The sequence below is a fragment of the Vicugna pacos genome, chromosome 2 (genome assembly GCF_048564905.1).
Source record: "Vicugna pacos chromosome 2, VicPac4, whole genome shotgun sequence".
NCBI lineage: Eukaryota > Metazoa > Chordata > Mammalia > Artiodactyla > Camelidae > Vicugna > Vicugna pacos.
Genome location: NC_132988.1, coordinates 3,834,144 through 3,859,608, shown reverse-complemented (window position 1 = coordinate 3,859,608; position 25,465 = coordinate 3,834,144). Strand labels below are relative to the sequence as shown.

Below are 25,465 nucleotides of genomic sequence, written 5' to 3'. Positions count from 1 at the left end.
GGTCTTCAAGACTGGACCAAAGCACTGCCTTCTATGCAGCTAGTGTGGCCAGGGGATGAAGCGTCACCACGTCTGGGCAATGACAAGTGAGGGGGAATGACGTGTGCACGTCCCAGGATGTGTTTTCAGTGCAGATGGTGCTTCTCTTCCTCACTCCCCACCTCATGCTGCTAGAAATAAGGACCTGGTCCTGAGTCTCGGCTGGTGAGGCCAAAAGAGGCAAAGCCCTTCGGGTGGGGGAGTCTGGACTCCCAGGTGACCACAGGGAGAGACCCATCACAGCAGCCATCGACCAGCTACATCAGGGTTGTTATATTGGTTAAGTCACCTTGATGGGGTCTCTTCTCTGCAAAGCCAAATCTGTATTATTATTAACAGTGTGAATTCAGCACAGGGAATTATATTTAATATTTTATAGTAACTCATGATGAAAAAGAATATGAAAATGAATATATGTATATTCATGTGTGACTGAAGCATTGTGCTGTGTACTAGAAATTGATACAATGTTGTCAACTGACCATACTTCAATAAATAAATGTATATATATATATATATATATGCACACACAAAAAAAAAACCAGTATGAATTAAAAAACTGGTCGGTAGTCAACAGGACTGAAGGATAGGATGTTCCTGGAATGAAGGGGTAAGACCAGAAGGCAAAGCCCGGGGAAGTCAAGGCTGAGAAAGCTGTATTGTTTTCTCTGCAGAGGAAGCCACAGACCACTTGCTAAAGGAGCAAAACATGATGGAAGCTGTACATTCGAAAAGTAAAGTGTGCAGATAGACTATAAGGAAGAAAGACGGGACACAGAAACAATAAACGCTGTTGTCATGAAAGTGTGATGTAGGCTTACCACCATGACAGGAAGAACAGGAATGGAGAGAGGCCTTCCAACCTGGGCACAGAGCTGAGGGAACCGTGCAAGTATTTAAATTCAGGAAGAGAGGGATGTTTGTGAGCAAGAAGAAGACAGAAATAGTCATTGTTATCAAAGCCCATCTTAATCCAGTTAAGGCGACAGGAAAGAAAGTACCGTTTTAATGGTGTGGCCCAGCCCTGGGTGATCAGGATTTGTTTTTTTCAATGTGTTAAGTTCTAATCAAATTGAAGTGACAACTGGAGACACAAGTGTGGCGTCACTGAAGGGTGAGAGCCAGGCGCCAGTAACACAACGGCAGGGGAAGACCTGGGAGTAAACAAAATGGACAAGGAAGATCATGCAGAATGAAAACAGAAGGAACAGAAGAAAAGAACCATCCCATGACCTCCTTCTTTTCAATTACTTTGCTTTGTCCCTCCCCCGGGATACAGGGTGAGCGAAAGGTAAGGTCCACATCACCGGGGACACCAAATGGCCTGAGAATAACCTGCCTCCCGAGTGATGGCGCCACTGGTCTTCTGGACCGATCCAGGTGGTCAGAGGAAAGGGGTGAAGTGACAAGCCCAGCAGCGTTCCCCCGACATGGCGGAGAGCTCCCCAGTCCCAGGGTGCCGGCCCCTCCCGTGACGCCCAGTAATTTGTACATCACAGCAAAGGTGGTCAAAAGGCTTTTCCCCTTCCCCTTCACTTCATCTTCTAAAACTTCTTTCTCTTCCTTTCTGCTTCAGAACCACTGGGACCTCGATAGCTTTTCAAGATTCAGCAACACTGAATTTCCGTCAGCAAAATGCCACAGCGACTGGCTTCCCATACCCTTTATCCGATTGCATTGGATAAAATTATCTGTAGTAGAAAATTTAGTTTGTTCCCATCATTTTTCATTTCATTTAATACATTCTCTTCACAGTTTTTCAGATGAAAAGGACTGATTCAGAAAGAAAACCGTATTCTGGTCTCGCCGGCGACGCTGAGGCACTGGGATGAACGCTCCTTCGGAAGTTCATCCTGACGATTTTCACAAATGCGTTTCCACTACACATTGTTATTTTCTGCGTTTCAGATGGGGAAGTAATTCAAAACACCGACTGCAAATAATATTTAGGGAAAGTAGGCCAGTGCTCAGTGTTCAGAAGCAGCTAGACCTGCGTTTTTAAGACACATTCACTCTCTCAGGCTCCAGAGCAGTAAAAATAAAATCTTCTCTCAGTGGTGAGAAAGAGCAAAATAAATTCCATGAACCAATAACAACCTCAGGGAGCGATTAAACACTGGAAGGAGAAAGCAGAGACGTCTGAACGCAGCAGGGCCCAGTAAAAATAAAAACCACGGACTGTGAGTGGGTCAGGGATGGACCCAACCTCAGATCTTCGAGGATGCAAGACCAGGAAAGTCAACCCCTCTGTTCCTGGATCTCCTCACTCACAGAAGGAAGGTAACAACCGACACCAGGGCTTCCGTAAGGAACAAAGAAGACAGCAGCTGATCGCAAATTCTAAATGAATGGAGTTCTGCCATGCTAGCTTTTAAAGAATAAGTGTCAATACCATAGCAAAGATCACAAAGGAAGAGTAAAAAATGTGTGTCTTTAAATGCTAGTTCCCTGCCTGGCTGATAGTTCAGCTTTTATTCCTTCATTGATTCGTACGGCAAAATGTTTAAACATTTAGATGATGCGGAACGTTACATTAAATCCTTTCCCCTAATTCATCAGAAATGACAGAAAAAGCTTCCTAAGTGGACGGGTGAGTTGCTGATAATTTCTCTGTGGTTTCTGGAATCTATTCCAAGCTCTCCGGGGTCTGCCTTTGAACTGAATCCCAACTATTGTCCCAGACCCACCTCAGCGTCCTCCCCCTCAGTCTATACTCCAGGTCACCCCATTTTTCCCTTCCCTGAAGCCACAGCCCCTGTTCGCTTGTAACTATTTATTAATTCACATACCATCTGAACCTGTGACCCGCATTTTTCAAATTCATTATCTTATATTAACACACAACATTTTCATATTTTACCAACATGCTATTATTAAAAGAGCATTAATTTGTAATACAGTGCCAGATTCGGCTGGACAATGAACACGCCAGCTCGTTCGTATATTTTCTTTTTTTAAGCTTTGCATTCTTCATAGAAACTGCCCTGATTCCATTCAGGGAACTAAACCACAGTATAACCTTAGTTTTGGGGTCCTGCTCTAATCACTCATCTTTCCCTGCCAGCTCCCTCTTTTGTTTCCCTCAAGTTCTTTCACAGTTTTCTTCCAATAGAGTAAGACTACGTTTCAAGGTAATATCGGAGCAAACGCTTCCTACCTGCAGCTGCTATATTTGGGGATATGATGTGTTTCACGATATAGCTGATTTCTTTCAACTTGGGTTAGTTTTTCAGTGGCTTTACTAAAACTAGAATGAGAAGTTTTTTTTTATTTTTTAAAAACTCGACTACAAAGATAGTGCCTGCACAAAAATATCTCACTCACTACTCACAATGACCTGTAGTTTAATTCCAATTTAAATTAGTATAAAGTATGATGGTTAAGCATCAGAGAAATCAAATCGTTTATAGAGCATTCAAATTTCACTCTCTTGATGGTTGAATCATCTTCCTTTCCACACTTCCCAGAGCTCATGCTTCAGACCTTCAAGATAGCAAGCCATGAGAGAAGAAAAGTTGTAATTCACCCGAGTTTCAGTTATAAACTCACCCGTTGTCCTCTTCAGAGAGATTGGAAGTGTCAGCTAAATTGCATTGGCCAGCTCTTCAATTACAAGAAATTAACCACTTAAAAGGAGAATGGCACCCACAGAAAGTTAACTCCCTCAGCATCAAAGGGTCCAGTGTGGCCATAATTTAAGAGTTAATTTATATCTCAAATCAATGCTTTAAGGTGCGTCCATCTTGTGAGCTGACCGTGTTGTTTTCATTTCACTAGAAATTTTAATTAATATTTAATGGGCCCACTCTAGTCAAGTCTTGTGTTTGGTAAGGATAAGCCTTCAATCTAATTACATTTGCCACTAATGCATGCTCACTGTAATCTCTTTAAAAAAAAAAAGGAAAGAAAAGAAACGATAAATCAAGCAGTTAAAGAAAATGAAAATCTCTCGTAACTGCATCACTGATTCAAAGCAGCCCTCACTATACAAAGAGTTACTTGGTGTACACCTTCCAAAGACATGTTATCAATGCACATATACATGTATTTTATATTTTTATAAAAAGAATCAGTATTTTTATACTTAACATATGACCAGACATTTCTATCCCATTGTATATAAAACTACGTATCTTTTCCCACCTGTACAGAAGCCTGTCAAATTGATTGGCCATCATTTATTTAACTCATTATTGGTGACCCCTTAGTTCGTTTCCGAATTTTTCCCACTGAAAACGATGAACATCCTTTACTTATGTCTTTGAGCACATTTGTGAAGATCCCACGAATAAACTCCTGGATGTGGAACTGCCAATGCGAGATCACATCTGGGCATTCTGAAATCCTTCCGACTGGACACGAGAGCCCGTTTCTCACACCCCAACTCTGGGCAGTCCTGATCTTTATGACATGGTCAGTTCGGCAAATTACTCCTGTGTTTGCTGGGTACACGTATCTCCTCTTGTTGCACTTCCTGACCCTTAACAAAGCTTGCCTTTTCCTAGTGATCAGAGCCCTTTACAGACATGACACACTATGGATACTGACCATTTGTTAATTGCATATATTAAAAACATTTTCCCAATAAGGTTTTTTTTTTTGGTCATTTTTCAAAGGCATAACACAAGTTAGAAATTTTGAGTTTTCTGTTGTCAAATCTATGAACCTTTTCCTCTGTGGCTCGTGATCTTTGGATATACGCTAGGATAGACCACTTCCACCCCTGGACGGTCAATGGACTTTTCTATATGTTCTACACATACAGGACATACAGGAAGTGGGGAACTTTTGCGATCTTCCTGAATGATTATCCGATTGTCCCCAAATCATTAACAGACTAATGAAACTTTTCCCTTCAATAACTGAGCAATGTCCTTTATCCCTAGATTATAATCACACATGTATATTTTGAGTTTCTGGACAAAAAAATGCATTATTTTCTCTCATTTTTAGTCTAACCACGTAATTGCCATTGTAAAAAAAATTGCCTGCATGCACTTTTATTTTAAATTATTTCTCAAAAGACCACTCTTTGGATAAATGGATTTATTGTTGCTTGTATTTGAACAATCTTTTACAAGAAAGCATAAAAAGAATTTTTCTCTACTGTTTATTTTGCTTTTTTTCTGTTACCAACAGAAGAAACTTTGCTTTTTGCTAGAAGCAGGGTTGGAGGAGCAGGATTCGTACTAGAAGCAGGTGTGAAAAAGCCAGGATGATAACAGACTTTGAGCTCAACTCAGCACAGGGTTAAAATTTTCAATGAAATTCTCTGCCTGTATCAATTTTCTGAGATCTGAAAAGGGAAGGACCACAGAGCCTCGCTGTATGTTTAGGTCCCTTTAAAGAAGCAATTTTTCCCCAAATACCATCATTTCAATAAGCTTTTGTGTAAGAGATTGATCAAACAAAATGTTGACGTTCCAAATTTGTACATTCTGGTTATCATGACATTTTCAATTCAGGCTTTGAAATCCCACCAGTAGAAAATCACCAGACACAGCATTTCTCAAACATTTGGGGCTCATCATTCTTTAACATACTTAAAAATTATCGAGGACCCCAAAGAGATTTGGTTTACATGAGTTGTACTTAGCCCTGCTTACTGTGTTTTAAATTAAAACAAATGTTTGCAATTGCCACTTATGAATCAATTCAAGACAATAATATTTCCATCACAAACTAATATCAACAAAATATGTTGTGAAACATGACGATATTGTGCAAAAAGAAGGAAAAGAATAGCATTGTTTTCCATTTTTGCAAATCTCTTTAAGGTTAACAAAAAAAGAGATAGATTCTCATATTTGACTTTGGTGGCCATATCTTAAGAAAATCTGTCTTCACATGTATATGCAGTTTTAAAAGTGGCAAGTATTTTGAGAGCTTTTTCAGATCATCGTGGAAACTATTCTTTGAAACCACATTAGACGTTGGCAAGTGGTAGTTCCTTAAAGGTTCGCTGTAATGTGGAATCTGAATCCATATAAATGAACCTTTTTAAATTCTCTTCCATTGAAAGCTACTGATGTAGCTTGTGCTTTGAGTGTATCTTTTACTCACCCACAATCTGTAATAATGTGCATTGGTCATCTGGAAAACCTCACTAAGTTAAGCAAATGTTGGCACAGCTCATTATACAATATCAAAATGTCGCATTCCTCATTATCCTCTTATCTGAGAAGTGTTCAATTATTGAGAAGGAGACAAAGTCACAGAGGCAGATTCAAGTTTTCCAAAAATCTATTTTTAACTTAAAAGCTTAAGTATTGTAATTGGCACCGAAAATTGTCAGCTCTTTTCCTTAAAGTGGCAGACTCACTCTGTCCCTCTCCCAAAACGATTGCTGAAATAATCAAATCTAAATAATTATCTAAGTAACTCTCCTTCACATAAAAAGTAGTCAATGTAGTAAGTAAACAAATAACTAAGTGCTTCAGACATACTTTTCATTTTGTTTCACAGAATACGGGAAGATGTCGACTTAAGGATTCAGATTCAGTCCAATCCACAACGTCTAGTGCTTTGTGACGGACACTCTTGAGCAAAAGTCCTTTGTTGATGATTGTGTGACAGCGATGAATACAAGGGCTTCTCTGCAGGGAAGACCGCTGTCTTGGTTCCTGCTAATGGATGCTTTTCCACCATCAGCTCAAAGCCAAGCACGCCGAAGGACAGGATCTTGGATTATTATAAAAAATAATTTTGACTTCAAAGACTCCAGGATCCTTAGAGGACGCTTTGCAACTCATTGGACCGTATATAAGGCAGCTGGCCAAATGGTACTACTGATTACATTAATCTTAAAATGAATGAGTTGAATAAATATCCATTTTCCCCTGAATTTCCGTACCCACAGTTACGTGAAGCAAAACCTAATCTTAGAAAATGCACATTTAATGGTGCCAGTGTCCGCTGCTGGCTGCATTATCGGAGGAGCACTCATCTCTGCCCCTTCTTTATTAGAAAGATAACGCATCTTCACGGCTCCCTAATCCGTTCATAAATTACGTCCACATTAATGGCGGGCATCAGAGGGCTGTCAGTGCCAAGAAAAACTAGAGGCAAAGTCAAAAAGGAAAAAAAGTAACTTGAGGAATAAAGTGACTCCTAAGAAGAAGTTTTTACCTGAACTGAATCCAATGAAAAAGCTTCATTCTGTTAGTGAACAAAGGAGTTCAATGAATGGACTAAAAGAAATTTTTTTTTAAAAGTACTAGCCAGGAATTCATATTAGTTTTGTCCTGCTCCTCCCAGGATACAGGTGTGATTTTGCTTCTCTTCTAAGGATCCAACTTCTCAGGAAATATTTTTAAAGGCATTCCCAAGGGGTGACCCCCTCCTTCCCACAAGTCTCCATATCCTCTGGGACAATGACACGTGTTCCACCCTCTCTCCTATTTTCTATTGCACACCTTTATTGAAAATGACCTGATTACATATAAAACTTGAAGATAGATAAGGTTTGGGGACAGGTGCCATTAAACTATCAGGTCAGGGGAACTGAGGAAATTAGACTTCTGTTCCTATTTCCAAGTTGGTTCTTTTTTTTTTTTCTTTGCTTGCTTTTTTTTTTAATTGAAGCATAGTCAGTTTTTAATGTTATGTCAATTTTTGGTGTACAGCATAATGTTTCAGTCATACACATACAAACGTATGTTCATTTTCATATTTTTTCACTATAGGTTACTACAAGATACTGAATATAGTTCCTTGTGCTGTACAAAAGAATCTTGTTGTTTATCGATTTTCTGTCTAGTAGTGTCTGCAAATAGTCAACTCCTAATTTATCCCTTCCCACCCCCTACCCCCTGGAGGAAACTCTGATCCAAAAAGATACAGGCACCCCAAGGTTCACAGAAGCACAGTTTATAACGGCCAAGACCTGGAAGCAACCTGCATGTCCTCTGACAGATGAGCAGACAAAGAAGACGTGGTGTGCATACACAATGGGTACTATATCCAAGGTGTTATATCTTCACAGTCCTCACCCCCTACAAGGATGGATGCTCTGCTACTGAGAGATGGGGCAGGAGGATGGAGAAGAAGAGGAGGAAAAGCAAACACGGCAGGATGGTGGGAAGCCCTCTCTCTCTCTCATTACTTTCTGGTCCCTGGACCGCAGTCCTACGATGTCCCCGGGATCACGAAGTACAGGAGAGGATGAGGACTTTCACTTCGGAAAAAAGTTAAGGAGATGACGGTTATTGTAAAAGGGTGTGGGGAAGGACTTTTTATTACATACCGAGGTTATCATACCCTTTTCGTCATTTGCTGTATTTGTTGGGGAGCAAGATGGCCTTCTTGTTTTGATGGTGAGCTTGAACTTGAGAGTGGAGGCGTTCATGTGTTTTTATATTTTATCACCTTTGCCTTTGGTATAGATCTGTATCCTGCAATCATGACAAGGGACTGGGCCGTGGAAATCTTCAAAACTGGACCTGGTCCTACTTCAGGATGAATAAGGAGGAAAGGTCTGTAGATGTTTATTTAATGCTCACCATGTCCAGGCTGGAAAGACCCACCATTATAACTAACACTGTTTCTTCAAATATGAACATTGACCCAGCTCCAGCTGTCACCCAGGATGCAATCAGGAACCTCCCATGTCTCAGTGACAGCACAGAGCACACCTGACAGTCTCTTTCCTAAGCCCCTAGTCTTCTAAAATACAGTCATTCACTTTAAATTCAGATGCATACCAATTCAATAAGATTCTTCAACAAGTAAAACATTAATCACATATGGTTCCATGCTTCTAATTTTGCTTTCCATGGAACAGTATCTTTCTTCCAGGAATGTAGTATTGAAGTAGCTAAACTTGTGCCTGGAATGTAGAGCTTGGAGCTTTAAATATCTCAACAAAAATGGAACCCTTTCCCTTGAATTTGTGGGCTGCAGTAATTCCCAGCAGTCCGTTAATGCATAATCACTAATTCCAGCTTCAGGAGTGGGTGCATCATGGTAACTCTGGAGAATATCTGCAGATCCCAACAGCCAGCTTTGTGCAATATGAACAAACACTCAATAATCATTTTCACTAGAGTAATGGCCCCAGCACATGTCCACTGCTTGACTGCAGGGTTCAGGAACCATAGGTCTTCTTTACAATAAAGACACAGTGAGCACAGACTTTACACTAACGTGGTGATTCTCCTGCCAGATTTTACTTCCTCCGCATGGAAGTAATGAGAAAGAGGCTTGCCCTGACAATTAATCGGTAAATACAGGCTCACTGTCTACAGCTGCCTCAGCTCTGCCCCGGGAGGCACACAACACAAAGGGAGAGCATCTTCTGTTCTTAAAGAAACTGCAAACCAATGAGGAACCAAACTGACACCTGGCGAAGAAGCATCACTCAGTGAGTGTCTTCTGTGTCCCGGGCACTTTGCCAGGCACCCGACGGACTCAAGTCAGGAGCTGTAGCAACAGATCCCGGCTCTTTGTGTAGACAGCTGTGTTACCCCTAACTAAATCACTCCCTTATCTTCTGGGGTTAGGATTAGTGGTCCAAAAAGGGCTTCACAGGAGATGAGAACCTTGTTTTTGTGTTGACAGATGCATCTAAGCTCTTTCATATATACAGAGATGTATATTCTCTTTGCTACAATGTAAATCTTTATTTATACATCTTTCTCTTTTCTATTATATATTATTTTCATATTATTGATATCATTATTTAAATGTATGATTTAAATATAAATATAATTTAAATTTAAATATATTTAATATTATTATTTAAATATATAAATTTCTGTTATATATATATAACAGAAAAGAGAAAGACTTTCCCTAGCTTTATTGAAGTATGATTGACAAATAAAAATTTTCTACATTCAGGTTATATGAAGTTCTCAAATAGTCAGAGGATAGTCTGAAGGGACTCCATGGAGGAAATGCAGAGGGATTTTTAAAAAGGCTTTGAATGTTCATAAAGTCCCTCCCGAGATTACAGACCTCTTGAGGGCAGTTTCTTAGTTTATTATTTTTTGTCACTGTAAAATGAAATCTCATTTTTTAAATTGAAGTCTAGTCAGGTTACAATGTTGTGTCAATTTCTGGTGTACAGCATAAAAGCTTCAGTCATACATGTACATACATATATTCATTTTCATATTCTTTTTCATTATAGGTTACTATAACATATATAACATACTATAACTGTGCTATACAGTAGGTCTTTGTTATTTTATATATAGTAGTATCTGTGGAATCTAAAAAAGGACACAAATAAACTTACTTATGAAACAGAAACAGACTCACAGACATAGAGAACAAACTTATGGTTACCAGGGGGATGTGGGGGGGAGGGATAAATTGGGAATTCAAGATTTGCAGATACTAACTAGTTTCTTATCCTTCAGCGCCATGGTTGGTGCATAAGAGGTCCTGAAAATATTTTTAGAAGAAAGGAGGAAAAAGAGGATGCGGACTCGAGCAGAGAATTTATTATCCAGAGGTGCTGGGGGAGGGCATTTTAAACCAGGCAAAGTTTATATTTGATAAAAGAGTAAAGAATGAGTTCCCAGTGAGAATGACAAAAGCAGAGACTGGGCATCTCTGTCTTGTACACCAGAGTCAAACCCAGCTTCCTCCAGATCCCAGCGATGCGTCCACCTGCTGTACCAACTCCATCTCCTTGCACGCCCTGCCTGGGTTCCGGTTCTGGCCTAAAATACAAAGTTCCCTTGAGATCGGAGCTGTACTTGGTCTCCACTGCAGCTGCACAGCTTGGTCTCAGCCTTCTCGGGGCTCACAGACCGCAGGTGGCCCCCTCTCCCAGGGGCCCCCCTGCAGCCAGCAGTCAGCGCCCCTGGCGGGCCCCAGTCCTGGACGGATGTGACAGTCCCGTGTGCGACTGCGTGTGCACCCACAGTCAAATACACACGGCCGTCCCCAGACCTCTCCCCCCTCTTCCACGGACTGAGTCTACACACCTGCTGGGTCCATTTCGGGGCACCTTGCTAATGTAAGAGTCACACGTTCTGACCCCACATTTACACAAAACACCAGGCTACGTCCCTTGCACTCGACAGGGGTCTCCGCGTCTCCTAGGCCACGTGCGGCACGTGTGTAGGGACACAGGATTCCACGTCAGGTCTTCAGTGTGTCTTGTTTGTGACGGGCTGGGAGAAGATGACTCTGGGTTGGTTCCCTCAGAGAACTTGGCCCAAAGGCCGGGGAAATCCACCTGGAAAGTACTGGCTGATGCTGGGAGGCACAGGTGTTCAGACCTGTAACAGACCCCCTCTGACAAGTCCCAAGTGTTACACACTGTCACCTGCGTCTGGATGAGGCAAAATCAAAGGAGTTGCCCAGAAAAGTGTTCTTATCTACTAGTGAAAGAAAATGATTTAAATCATAATTAATGTAAGTGCAAACTGTAATTGTCAAAAATGGTAGCTTTCAATTTTTACCACTCGTTTTATAATAAGAATGTGGAAAAACCAAAGTGAAAATAGAAAATGAAAAATTAAAATGTGAACTTAATAGTCTTTTGTACCAGGGTCTGAGGACATGTTGTCAGGAAGCAGTTTTAAGGAAATGCTGTTTCAAGGAAACAGTGAAGATTAAGAATAATAACCATTCTTTAACAACCCACAATGAAAAAGAAAAATATGTATATATATACGTACAACTGAAACACTGTGTTGTACACCAGAAGTTAACACAACATTGTAAATCAACTAGACATCAATAAAAAAATTAATTTAAAAATTAAATTCATTATTTGGGGAAAAAAAAAAGGAATAATGACCACTCAATCTTTCTAAGAAGAAAAATCAATCCCTAAGCCAGGAGTGAAATCTTTACAAAACTACGAAAAGACAGCCTACAGACTGTAGGTAATGTCATCCGAATTTCAGTACTTGATATGACCGAGGACACAATAAGACATTTAGCTCACACCACAGTAAATTTGTAAAAAGCAAGCCACATTCAGTGAAGCTGGCTCCCCGTCTGTAGTTTACATGTGTGAAGAGAGCGATTTTACTCCTGAGGCAGAACACACACCATACTTCATGATTTAACACCCGCGTTAACCTCATGTGTTACGTATGAAAACCTAAAATGGGCTCAGGAAGAAAGGCTGCATCTGTTGGGCGCTTCCTCTGTGCCTGGGACGTTATTTTCACAGAGACGATAATCGCACAATTCAAATTTCACAAGCAAAGTGTCTGAGGCCAAGAGAGGTGAACGCTGCTGTCTGATCTCGCGGAGCTGACAGTTAGATTCCTAACCAAATACAAGAATAATAAAGAAAAAAATTTAAAACAACAACAACAACAGGAAGATCAGGCAGCACCGCACACTACACAGGGAACGTACATTGTCCACAGGGTGCAGTTTTTGGAGTTTTTCAAAACTCCGTGGAAGACTGGAATGTATTCAATACAAAATGACACCAGTGATCTGGAATACAAGCCTCGACTAACATCAAAATTAAATTTAAATTACTACTGTTTCACCCAGTAAGCCCCGATTCTTTTTGTTTTAGTAAAACAAAGTTGGAATGAGGTCATAGATAGTGAGAAAAATAAACTGGAGTACAAAGTCGTGTGCCCTGAGGAGTCTGAGAGCTGAGTTCCTTACACAGAAAACAAACGAGTGGTTTCTGCTCTGCCTCGAGGTAGAGGCGGTCACGTCACACTGAGGAAACAGAGACCTCTCCGTCTCCTTCTCCGACAGCTGATTAAAAGAAGGGATGTGTAAACTACAGCGGGAACAAATTCAGTTAGACCACGTCCAGCTTCTTGACAGGAAGAGTTATTTGGTGATTAAACAAGACCATCCAGAGAGGTCTTGAAATCTCCCTCCTTAGAAAGCATCCCCGAAGACGGACACATCACTGCTTTGCTATTTAGCATCACATCCATCCTGGTTGCTGAGGGCCTGATAGTTCACGGCTGGATTTCATTTCGCTTAGCACATTTCAAATAATGCAACAAAGCCTCCTCGTCTTTTCATTCTACAAAGTCATTCGGTTTTAACAGTTCCCCCAAGGAGAACCTACTCCTAGCCCATTCAGAAAACATGAAGATCCCAACGAGATACACAGGGCATGAGTCAGAGGGCTTGGCTTCTCAGGCTGGATGCTCCTTCTCTGAATGACATGGAACTCTAGGTCTGCTATCACTCAGACAAGACAAGGGGGAAGAAGAGTGGGTTTATTTTTATTTTTTTCACAAGGAAAGAAGAGTCGCCTCTGGGATACAGATTGCACCTGGCAGCATGAACAAACCCTGATGAATACAAGGCAGCTTTGTCTTTACCTGGAAGTAAAAGCAATAGTTGAGTTCAGAGCTACAGTGAGCAATCACAGCTTCCATAAGGGATCTGTGTACCCCCTGCACTCCTGCCACCATTCGTGCAGTAAAAGACATCATTTTCTTTCTTTTTTTTTTTTGTTAGCAAGTATAATGGCATTTTTATTAACCAACTTCAAAATGGAAAATGGAATACCACTTTGAAACATTATTGACATATAACTTTATGAAATATTGTAGTTTTTATTGAACTACAGGTGATTTACAATGTTGTGTTAATTTCTGGTGTACAGCATAGCGATTCAGTTACATATTTTTTTAAATATACACTCTTTTTCATATTCTTTTTCATTATAGGTTACTAAAAGATGTTGAATATAGTTCCCTGTGCTCTACAATAGGACCTTGCTGTTTATCTATTTTATACACAGTAGTGTGTATCTGCTAATCCCAAACTCCTAATTTATCCCCCAACCCCTTTTCCCCTCTGGCAACTGTAAGTGTGTTTTCTATGTCTGTGAGTCTGTTTCTGTTTTGTAAATAAGTCCATTTGTGTCTTTTTTCAGATGCCATAAATAAGTGATATCAAATGGTATTTTTCTTTCTCTGTCTGACTTACTTCACTTAGAATGATAATCTCCAGGTCCATCTATGTTGCTGCAAAAAGCATTATTTTATTACTTTTCATGGCTGAGTAGTAATCTATTGTATAAATAAACCACAGCTTCTTTACCCAGTCCTCTGTTGATGGACATTTAGGTTCTTTCCATATCTTGGTTATTGTTCAGCTGCTATGGGCACTGGGGTGCACGTGTCTTTTTGAATCAGAGTTTCCTCCAGATATGTGCTCAGGAGTGGGATTGCTGGATCATATGGTTAGTCTATTTTCAGTTTTTTAAGGAATCTCCATACTGTTCTCCATAGTTTTGCACCAAACTGCATCCCCACCAGCAGGGTAGGAGGGTTCCCTTTTCTCCACAGCCTCTCCAGCATTTGTCATTTGTGGACTTTTAATGATGGCCATTCTGACTGGTGTGAGGTGATACATTATCAGAGAAATGCAAATCAAAATACACCATTTTCTGTGTGGATGCCTGGTTTTGTCCATTTGAGAAATAAATTGGGCATAATATAAACTTTTAGGAAACTGACAATCCTTCTGATGCTACGTGTTTTTGAGTAGCTATTTTTTCCTACCAAAGATCACATTTTGGTCAAGGCAATGAAGACAGATCAAAAAAGGAGCAAATTAAATTCCACCTTTCTCTCCACGCTGGCATCCAGAGTAGAGGCAATTCACACAGCCAGTGACCTGGCTCCAGGGGGAAACTTCATCCTTACAGCCAGCAAGAGACCCTGCCTCAACCTTGGAGCTGAGGAGAAGCACGGGGACCCCCAGGCCAGGCCCGACTGCCCCTGACCTCCTGTGTCTCACGATGGACGCTAAAGACAGCAGGGGCAACATTCAGAAAACAGTCTGCACCAAATAAGGGACAAAGTTTGAAGGTCCTGATTTTGATTTAATGACAGCATCAGTGAGTGGCCTCCTTTACACAAACGAATTCACAACACAATGACCACAAGTCCCTGTCGGGGTAAGAACTGAGCCTAAGACATTCTTGGGCCATTTCTATTCATACTGAACAGGTGACACCCCCTACCCCCGACCCCCCTCCCCAAAAAAAAGAAAGACAGGAAGCCTTCTATCATCCCAAAACGGTTCTGCAAGTGTGGAAACAGAGCTTGCACCCTCCTAGGGAATAGCTTGTCAGACATTTGCTCTCGTGATGCTAAGAAGGTAGAGGGCTAAGATCTCCTCCTTGCCTTGTTTTGTTTACTTCCGCTCCGAGGTACGTGTGTGTCTTAAAGATGCGCAAACGAAAACGCTATGCTGAGCAGGGCTTCCGAGGACGTGAGCTCTGCCTCCCGCAGGCCCTCATTTGCCAGCTCCCTGCTCACCTACCAGGCTGCGTCCCCGCCTTTCTGCCTGATAGCGACCACAGGTCTGTGCCCCTCAGGCTTCCCTGGGCCCCTTGAAGAAGACCCCCAAGAGGACGTGACCATCGGCTGGGCCTCCGTCCTTGGATGGTACCTTCCGCCCGGAAGCCCTTCAAGGATGCAGCCTTCAGAGAGTGATGCGGGGCTGAGGCCATCTGGACGGTACACGTGGCTGAACCCCGCAAAGACCTCTTTTTTTCTTTTTCTTTGTTTCTGTTTTCTTAGGTTTACCTTTAAGTGGCCATCCAGAAAAAAATCTCTTTTCTTTGGTTTACATCTATGAGTTCTGACAACTACATAGTCCTGTGACCACCGCCTCCAAGACAGAGCCCAGCCCTGCACCCCGTGGAGTCGGCGCGCGTGCCCATACCTGCCCCTCCTCCCGCCCTAGCAACCCTACCCTCCTTATAAACTTCTCAGATTCTGCCGCTGCAGGGGCCATGAATGTCTGCTGCTTTGCCACTTCAAAGGAGCTTAATGCCCTTCGGTGCTTTAGAGTCTTCTCATCTAGGGGACATTTATTAAAGAAAGAAAAATAGAAGAAGATGCTTTGTCCTTCAGCCGTGCTGCCGTGAAGTTGAATTTACAGGAATAAGTATTTTCCTTTCAACTCCTTCAGCAGAGTAAGAAATGTCACTTTCTTACCCTTTCAACTCTAAGGCGCTTTATCAGCTTAGGTAATCAAGGACATTTCAAAGCCAGATGAAATCCTTTCAATTCCAGCAGAGGGCTAAGGTAGAAAAAGAACTATTGGAGTTGCCCAAAGCTGGCTCCAATCAAACAAATGCAGTCAGTTGTCAATATTCGCGAATTCTGTGTTTGCAAACTCGCCTACTCGCTGCCATGTATTTGTAAACACTAGCTGATACTCGCAGCGCTTCTGCGACGTCCACGGACGTACAGAGCAAGAGCGGTCGCCAATACACTTGTTCCTCAAGGAGGTGACAGCGCCCACGTGCTCTCCTGCTGGAAATACGCACCCCTTCCCCAGTGCACTTAGTGCCAAGGTGCTTGTTTGTTTGTTTGTGTTTGCGTCTTTGGGCTTTCCGTTTGTGATTTTGCTGTTTCAGATGGCTCCCAAGCGTGGCGCTGAAGTCTTGTGTTCCCAAATGTGAGAGCAACACTACACGTTAAATAAGGCGTCTGAACCAAAAACACACGTCAAACAAAGTCATGGGTTGATCAGTTGAGGAAAATGGTGTGCCCGGAGGCTCCTACACACCCCAGGAGCAATTGTCAGTGTCGGCTAATTCAGCGAATTCAGCGTCCACTTCAAAGAACACAACTGCTGTGCCTATGAGAATCAGCCGTACTTTTGTGGAAGAAAGTAGGAAATTCTCCTGAAGTGTCATGTGAGACCAGGGATCTCACCAGTGCCATCATCAGAAAGCATTCAAATCGCTCTTCTGGAATTTCATCAGACAAAGTATTCTCTAGGGAACTGCACCTTCTCCCAGCCAGAAATGTGCCCTTTCCTCGGATACCTCTTGAACTGTCCTTTACTTTTTTTGAGACTGGTGATCTCCATTATCAACAAGGAGAGGGACAAGGAAAAGATAACGGCAAAAAATAAAACCCCTAATCTCCGGGGCTCTCTTTCTTCTATCGAATACTTAATATTTTTTCTGCTGGGTACCCTCTTTGATCATTTAGTGGTGTCGCTGGTAAAACAGGGCTGAAGCCTTAACCTGCCTGCTTTTCAGAGTTAAGATTCTTGAAATGAAGATTATCGTGATTGTCATATTCAAAATTCAAAAGCCATTATGTCTAAGATGAACCATCAAAGAGGTAGAAAAAATCTATTATGCTGCCAACAAAAAGACAGACTCTCCCAAAAGAAAGAGATGGCAAAAATGAAAGATGTGAATACAGTCATCCCCCAGGGTCTGGGGGGAAGTGGTTCTAGGACCTCCTCGGGTACCAAAATCCGAGGATGCTCAAGTCCTGTATATAAAATGGTGTAGCATTTACATAAAACCTAAGCACATCCTCCCGTACACTTTAAGTCACGTCTAGATTACCTGTAATACTTAATGCAATGCAAATGATATGTAAATCGTTGCCCACGCAAGGCAAAGTCAGATGTCACTCTTCGGAACTTTCTGGAATTTTTTTTCCCCAAATATTTTCAATCTGTGGTTGGCTGAATCTGTGGATGTAGAACATGCAATACAAGGGTCAGTTGTGGATGGGTTTTACAGAGCTGCTGCAAAGAGGAAAGAAAAGCAACTTATGAATAAATATAAGATGAAGCAAGAACAGTAATGTAGAACACACAGACCAAATGTCAAATATTATTTACGTCATCGCTCACGTTTTCCTGCTCAGCTGTTCTCCTCATTTACAAATGTGTTTCTCTTATTCCAGTGATTCTCTATGGCTTTCAAAATTCCACAAAAGCAATGTTTTCCAATAGCCATGCAATGGGTAGGAAGGGAAAGGCAGGTGTTTGGTCAAGCATTATTACTGTCCAAGACGATCTCAGAACAGGTTAGTGTTCTCTTTAGCCAAACAAGTGCTATGTAATTTACTTTAATTGCCTCAGAGTCATAAAACGATGTTTAAAAGTACAGTTTCACGGAGAAATCTGATGAATGGCCTACTTTCACATGCTTATATTACATTAAATAAATTCTAAATAGGAGCAGGAGGGAACTAAACAGGTGTCTAGAAAGAAATAATAAAGAAAATAGAGAAGGAAAAATCCTCTAAGTCAGAATCCCCTGGGTCTTAAAGGAGAGTCTGCTTTCAAATTGAATGTTGAAGACGATGGGGAAATAAAAGCCCCTTTAGGCACATCACTGTGGAAGTTTTAAGAGACTGAAGATAAAGAAATTCCTGAAAGCTTCCAAAGAAGAAAGAATGAACCCAAAGGAACAAGACTTAGACTTCTTAACAACACGTGGTAACAGGAGATTGGTAGAATTCCTTTGGAGCTCTGAGAAAATGTGATTTTTATCCTAGAAGACAATACCCAGCAAGGCTTTGTAGGTCTACGTGTAAGTATGTATGATCTACATATATCTGTGTATGTGTGTATATAGGTATATGTATGTATAGATAAATGTAAATATAGAGAATGAAGTTATGAAGTTTTATTATTGTAAGAAAATTGTTTTAAAATAATTTACTGTAAATGATAAAGAAAAATGGATTTAGCATACGAAGAAATAAGCTGAGAATCAGAAACGTATATGGTGGACCACAGAAGACGGTAACATCCCAGGATGTCAGGGGCACAAAGCAGTCAGTCGAGCTTTGCAGGAGGAACACGGGAGGAAGTGTCTGGAAAGCTCGAATTCATGAACCAGATTCACGAGAGTAACAGCCTGCAGATACAATAAGGCCACGTCGGACAAGAAGAAATTCAGGAATCTCCAGGGAAGAAGAAAAGCCCTGAACTGAAAAACAGTCAAATGAGCTACGGATGATTATGTAAAGAATACTCATGAACATTCACCTTTTAGACTAAATTCATATGCAAAGATTATGTACATGAGACCAATTATAAGCACAGAGTAGAATGCAAATTCTCTCAATCGTGACTTGATGATATCAACCCATAAGGCAGGCACTCAGAAGAGAATATGTATAACTGTTGAAATGAGAAATATGGTTTGGAGTGTATTAATACAAACTATAATGAAAACAGAGAAATGTAAAATGAATCATATGATTACGTTACTGACATAGAGTTAACCACAGGAATGTACAGGAATGGTTAACTGGTCAGCTCTAGGGAGAGAGACTGGGAGTCAGTAAGGGTGCTGTTTTCCATTTGTTTCTCTGTGTTATCAGAAGATTCAAACTTGTGCAGATATATCAGAGGGGAAAATGCCAAAAACAAACATCTCTGAAATAATACTTTAAAAAATAATCCTCTACAAAATTTAAAGGGACGGTAATAAACTAAGGCAAAAAAAATGGGTTTTGATTGGCAAAGGGGCCATATCTCTCGCAGACATCACTAATCTCCGACACACAATTCTCCTCCTGTGAACACAGGGATAACTGTCTCCTTCCTGGAAGCTGGACATGGCCACATGAACAGCGCTAACCGACAGGGAACCTCGGGTGGCTGGTCCTTGTCCCGGCCAGAGAAAGTAACTGCTGGATGGGCCACTCCCTGGCCCCGTCTCCATCTGGCACAGTGAAACTGAATAAATAACTCATGTGATTCATCGGGAAAAAAATACCAAGATGGCCATGAAAACTGGGTACAAGACTGTAATACACAATGTTTGAAAAGAGAAACATAACTGTGTAATAAACACGAAAACAGACTTTGTGTAACAAAAGGGATCCTTCAAGGGTGAAATAGACAAGGACGTTTAAAAACAGTAACAACGATGCTGAGGTCTGTGAGGTGACACGTTTCACAGATTGTTGACAGGACTGTCAATTGGTGTGGATTTCCTCAGTATGTATCCGAAATACTTCACTGAGTATCTCATGGCCTTTTATCCAATAATAACACGTCAGTCATCAGAAATAAGGGGAAATCTCTACCCAGAAGATTTTCATTTGCAGCAGTATTTTATAATGGATAAAAGGAGGGTCCAAACAAAATCTGCAAAGATAGGAGATAGTTAATTAAGCCAGGAGACAAATATTACGAAGCCATGAAAATTAAGTTTACGAGCGGCTTTACCGCCATCCAGAAATGTTTCAGTATAACATTACGTACAAAAGAACACCGATAAATCCTAACAAGGGGGTGTTTCTTGGGTAAAATTAGCGATGAACTTTATTTTCCTCTGTTGTCGTTTACCTTATTAGGTTACTTTAATAATTAGGAAAATATTCCAATCAGAGCTTCAGAAAGTTTTTATACTGATTTTGGAGGAATCTTTAAATAAATGTGTCCAGTTGAAAACATAATAAATAAAGTGAGTGAAGAGCTGCAAATGGCAAAATATCCTTCTTTCTTATGGGTGAGCTGTATTCCATTACATATACACGCTGCATCTTCTTTATTCATCTCTTGATGTGCACTTAGGATGCTTCCCTATCTTGGCAATTATAAATAATGTTGCTGTTAATAGCAGGGTGTATGTATCTTTCTGAATTAATTCTTATTTTGTGGTTGGCTTTATTCCTTTGATAACTATGTAAGTTTAAAAAGCTAAACCTCTAAATGTTCTTAGAAACAATGAAAAGTACATATATGTAAATTTTAAAATATGTGCAGTATATTGTGTATATGTATTTACAGGCAATATATTGTACATGTGCAGTCAAATTGTAACAATTCTACCTGATAAAACTGAAAACTGAAAAAAACATAATACATAAATAAACGTGTCCTGTATGAGATTCACCTGAGAAACATTATGATGTACAAGTGCCTTGAAAAAACTTAGAAATAAATAAAAATGAACAGAAAAAAGAGAAAAATTCAATTAAAGACTGTTTTTGAATCTGAATTTGCCAAAGAAAATTAAAAGCAAATGGCAAACTAATTCAAACTCTGAGGTCTGAAATCAAAACAAAAAATGATTATGACCTTTATAATTAGATAGAAGTCAAAGGATGGCAACAGAAAAACAGAAGGCATCCCTTGAGAGAGAGCAAGGTCTGTGCTCCGGGATGTCTCTCTGAAAAATCTGTGTGCGCAGAGCCCAGCCGTCCCGCTCCACCGTGAGGCCAGAGCTGCATCACATACACCTGTTGGTGGTACCTCAGCCTCTCTGGGACACGGGCATCAGTGGCTTCTTCTTCCTTTCCTCCGCCTTTAGGAGTGGAGTAAGAAGAGAGACTAAGCCAATATTTGCAAAATATTTAATTCGTTTAAAGTACTGGCATAAAAAATTGATCCTGCAATTCTATGGATATAAATTTTTGATTTTCACCCAGGTAAAATTTTTCTTTTCCCCCAAAGATATTAAAGTGTAAAGAGATGACCAGAGTCTTAAAGAAACTGAATGAAATCTGTTTTATAAAATTGTTATCTTGCAAGTGAAAAATCTTTCCATTTTAATGATCGTGGAAAGGCCATGTGTTAGAAACTGCACTTTAGGGTCACATTAAGTTCAGGGTTTCACAAAATGTAGTTATTAAAGATTTATAAATTCCTTGATGTTAGGCCAAAAATACACAGTGCCTGTTATATACCATAAAACAAAGTGAAAGTATTTACTGATGAGAGTAACATTTTAGTATTTTATTTAGTACTCCAGTTTAAATCAGATGTATAACTTAAACAGCTTGATATTTGACTTTTTTTAAACTATTTTTTAAATTGAGGATAAAACTATACATTAGTTAATCAAACCACAAGCATCTGAATTCTTTACCTTTCTTTAGTGCATGTGGACTGCAGTCTCTGGCCGTAACATTCCATTTGTGAACACATAAGGATTGCCACAGAGTCAAGTTCAAAGTGACGTTCGAAATCAAGTCATAATCATAACCTATGACTTAAACCTTGACGTGAGTTATAAATACGCAAAACCAGCAGTCCTTTTAAGTGATATGAGGCCGTGACGCAAGCCAAAAACATAACAAAATCTTCATTTATCCCTCTGGGCTCAGTGAACAGTCAGGTCTAACATCCTCCTTTATTGATCTGAGACCACAGTGGCACAGAAGCAATTTTTTATAGCAGCAACATTTTTTGGGAACAAGTGTCTTGCAGAACTTTGCATTCCTTTGCCTGTATTGCCTGTAATAGAGTTTTAATCTTGTTTATTTCATTTTCTGTGTAAATTCCCTGTTTGTCTTTAAATCCTTGAGGAACTATTTATACAAGAAAAAGATCTTGTGCCATTTCAAATCAAGGAGGAAAAAATGGTCCATGCTGTGAACTCGGGCTAACCTTGTGAAAGAAAAAAAGAAGCAGCAGCAGCAGCGGCTATATCCTGACTTAAGTGTTTATCCCCAAAAAATCCAGATGAATCAAAGATTCATTTTGAATCATGAAGCCAAAATAGGATGGGTATTAAACCAAAGGATGTTTTCTTTCTTTAAACAACCTGGAACAGGAAGTCTTCCTGAGCAAGGCACAAAAATCCTGAAGCAATAAAATACGCAATTTCTGAAGCTGACTAAAGAAAATTTAAGAATATATGTATTCTTAGTAAGAGAAAGACAAATACATCATGCTGTCACTTATATATGGAATCTAAACAAACAAACAAAAAATTGAACTCATTAAAAACAGACTAGAGTGATGCTTGCCAGGGGCTGGAGAGTGGGGGAAATGGAGAAAGGTTCACAAAAGTGTACAAAAGCTTTCAGTTACAAGACAAATAAGACATGAGATCTAATGTATAACATGAAGAATATCGTTAATAATGCTGTATTGTAGAACTGAAATTTGTTAAGAAAATTCATCTTTCCAAAATATATTCTCTCCCCCAAAAAAGTAAATATGTGAGGAGATAGATGTGTTAAGTAACTCAATTGTAGGAATCCTTTCAGAATGGATACGTAATTCAAATCATTACATTGTATACTTTAAATATATTACAGTTTTATTTGCCAATTATACCTCAATAAAGCTGGAAGAAAAGACTATATGTATTCTTAAAAAGTATGAACAGAAATCAGGATTCTAGAAAACAATGAACAGGTTAAAAGGAAAACAAAGTCTGGGTAAAACAGCTACACCACGTGACGTGTGTGTTACTTTCACGTATGTTGTGTCCATGTTACTTTCATGTATGTTGTATCCATGTTACTTTCACGCATGTTGTATCCATGTTACTTTCATGTATGTTGTATCAATAAGTAATAAATAGACCCACAACCCAAGAGAAAACTGGGCAAGGCCAGGTCCGTGAGCGTGCATGCACACACACACACACACACACACACACAGAAATGCAGATAACGTGGTGAGAAACACGACTTCAGTCGATGCCCATCACTGTAAGTTTAAGCAGTGAAACAGCAGTAGCAAAGCCTAAAAAAGGTGAACATCACCCATCGCTAATGTGAGTACGTGAGAACAGGCACACACACACTCTGGGTAGGAATGTAAATCAATAGATCCGTTTTGAATATTTAGCAACATTTTAACTGCAAACATCTTTGACTCGGTTATTCCACTCATAGAAATCGATTCTGCAAACCCACTTGCAGACATGATTAAGACAGTCGGGGAAAGATGGAAACAGTCATCACCAAAGGGCTGAATGACAACAGAACAGCAGGCAGTAAAGACAGAAGCACGGGACACTCTCTGTGCAGATAAAAGAGGTCTCCGAGCCCCTTAAGACACAGAAGGAACAGTGAGTGCAGGATGCTAGCATTTCCAGGAACCACTGCTGGTGATTATCCGAGAAAAGTGGGATTGGAGGAGGAAAGACATAGATAGTATTTATTACATCCCCTTTTGTAGTGTTTAAAAATCACCATATGTGTGAGTTACTTCTGTCATAATGTTTAAACCTCAAAATACAAACTTTAAGAATCTAAATTCTAATTTTTGCATGTTTTAAGTTTTAAATCACTCAATACCCAAATGCTATTGTGAATATTTCCATTAATTTATATTTTAATATGTGTTAAAACTGAATCAATTTTTTTCAGATAATCAAGATTTTGTCACCTGAAATTTTCAAACTGTTAAAATACTCGAAATTTAGATTATATATAATCTGTTTTAACATTACAAGAGAATTAGCATGGTGTGACTGTCTTCTGGATTATTCAAAATAACTACATGCATCAACATTTTTAGTATTTTACGCAACATATTATTGTAAAACCTGCAACTTGTTTCTTCAGTAACAAGATAAAATAGTATTTATAATAATTAAATTATATAGTTGCATGAAATTAATTTATAAAGACTATCCAGCAATTTCAGCAGTCTATGCTATCTCAAACTGAATTGAAGAGCCTTTGGCAGAGAAACAAAAAAAAGGAAAACTTGCAAAATAAACTATAAATCATCATCTCCAAATCTGATTCAAAAATTAAAATTAAAATTGTTTTTGAAAGATCTGTAATTCACATCACTGTTAATATCACTAGTTCCTCATTTAGTTGTCCCATTTTTCAACAATATATTCTACATCAGTATGCAAGACAACGATTTTTCAGTATTTATATTTTCTTCATAATTTTGGGAACCACCATTTCTGCTCTGAAGACACTTTGATTCAAATCGAGATCCAAGATACAGGATGACATTTATAAATGCTCTAGAAACAATGACTACACTACACATTCTAAAATAATAAGAAAGCATGTCACTGACCCGGATTAACTGCTACTTTTGACCCCCCAAAAAACTTCTGCACTCATAAATAATTTCCAACACAGAAACTTCTCTTGTTCTTTGTCACCTGAGACATTACCTAAGAGACTGGCTTTAAACAGATGAATCCTAAGAGTCTGAGGAAGGAGGTGAAGAAAGATCTTGTGATAGTTTTTGATGCACACAGACATCGTAGACAGAAGCATTCTGAAGACAAGCATTTGAATTTTTCCCATGTTTTCTACTTCAGGCCCAAATCCAAAGTCACCAATATAACACTATCTTGTAAATAGATGGATCTGCTTTCAAAGAGTCATTGTGACCCAGTTCTTGCCACACTCCATTAAAGAGCAGCCATGCTGCTGTTCACTGCAATGTGAAGGAGCGTAAGACGAACAAAAGTCAACACAGAATGAGGGAGTGAACTGTTCATAAACTAAAAAAATTGAACTCATTCATGATACTTCCTTATTTTTTGTGTATATATATATATATATTTTTTTTTCAATTGAAGTATAGTCAGTTTTCAATGTTGTCTCAATCCTACTCCTGGTCATATACCCAGAGGGAACCTAAACAAAGACACATGCACCGCAATGTTCACAGCAACACTGCTTACAATAGCCAAGACATGGAGCCAACCTAAATGTCCACTGACAGACGATTAGATAAAATAGATGTGGTGTATTTATATAATGGAACACTACTCAGCCATAAAAAAGAATAAAATAATGCCATTTGCAGCAACATGGATGGACATGGAGATTGTCATTCTAAATGAAGTATTTTGACTCACAATCAGTGATCTCATCTCCCCAAAAAGTGTCTCTCCAGGGGGGAGGGTAGAGCTCAGTGGTAGAGCACATGCTTAGCATGCACGAGGTCCTGGGTTCAATCCCCAGTACCTTCATTAAAATAAATAAATAAACCTAATTACCTCCCCCTTAAAAAA

At 39.8% G+C, this 25,465-nt stretch overlaps 1 protein-coding gene across 1 annotated transcript in view; it reads right to left on the bottom strand.

The window, feature by feature from the left end:
- The window catches only part of GRIA2 (glutamate ionotropic receptor AMPA type subunit 2), a 141,205-nt gene that overhangs the window by 103,096 nt on the left and 12,644 nt on the right, over positions 1–25,465 (bottom strand). The window lies entirely within an intron of this gene.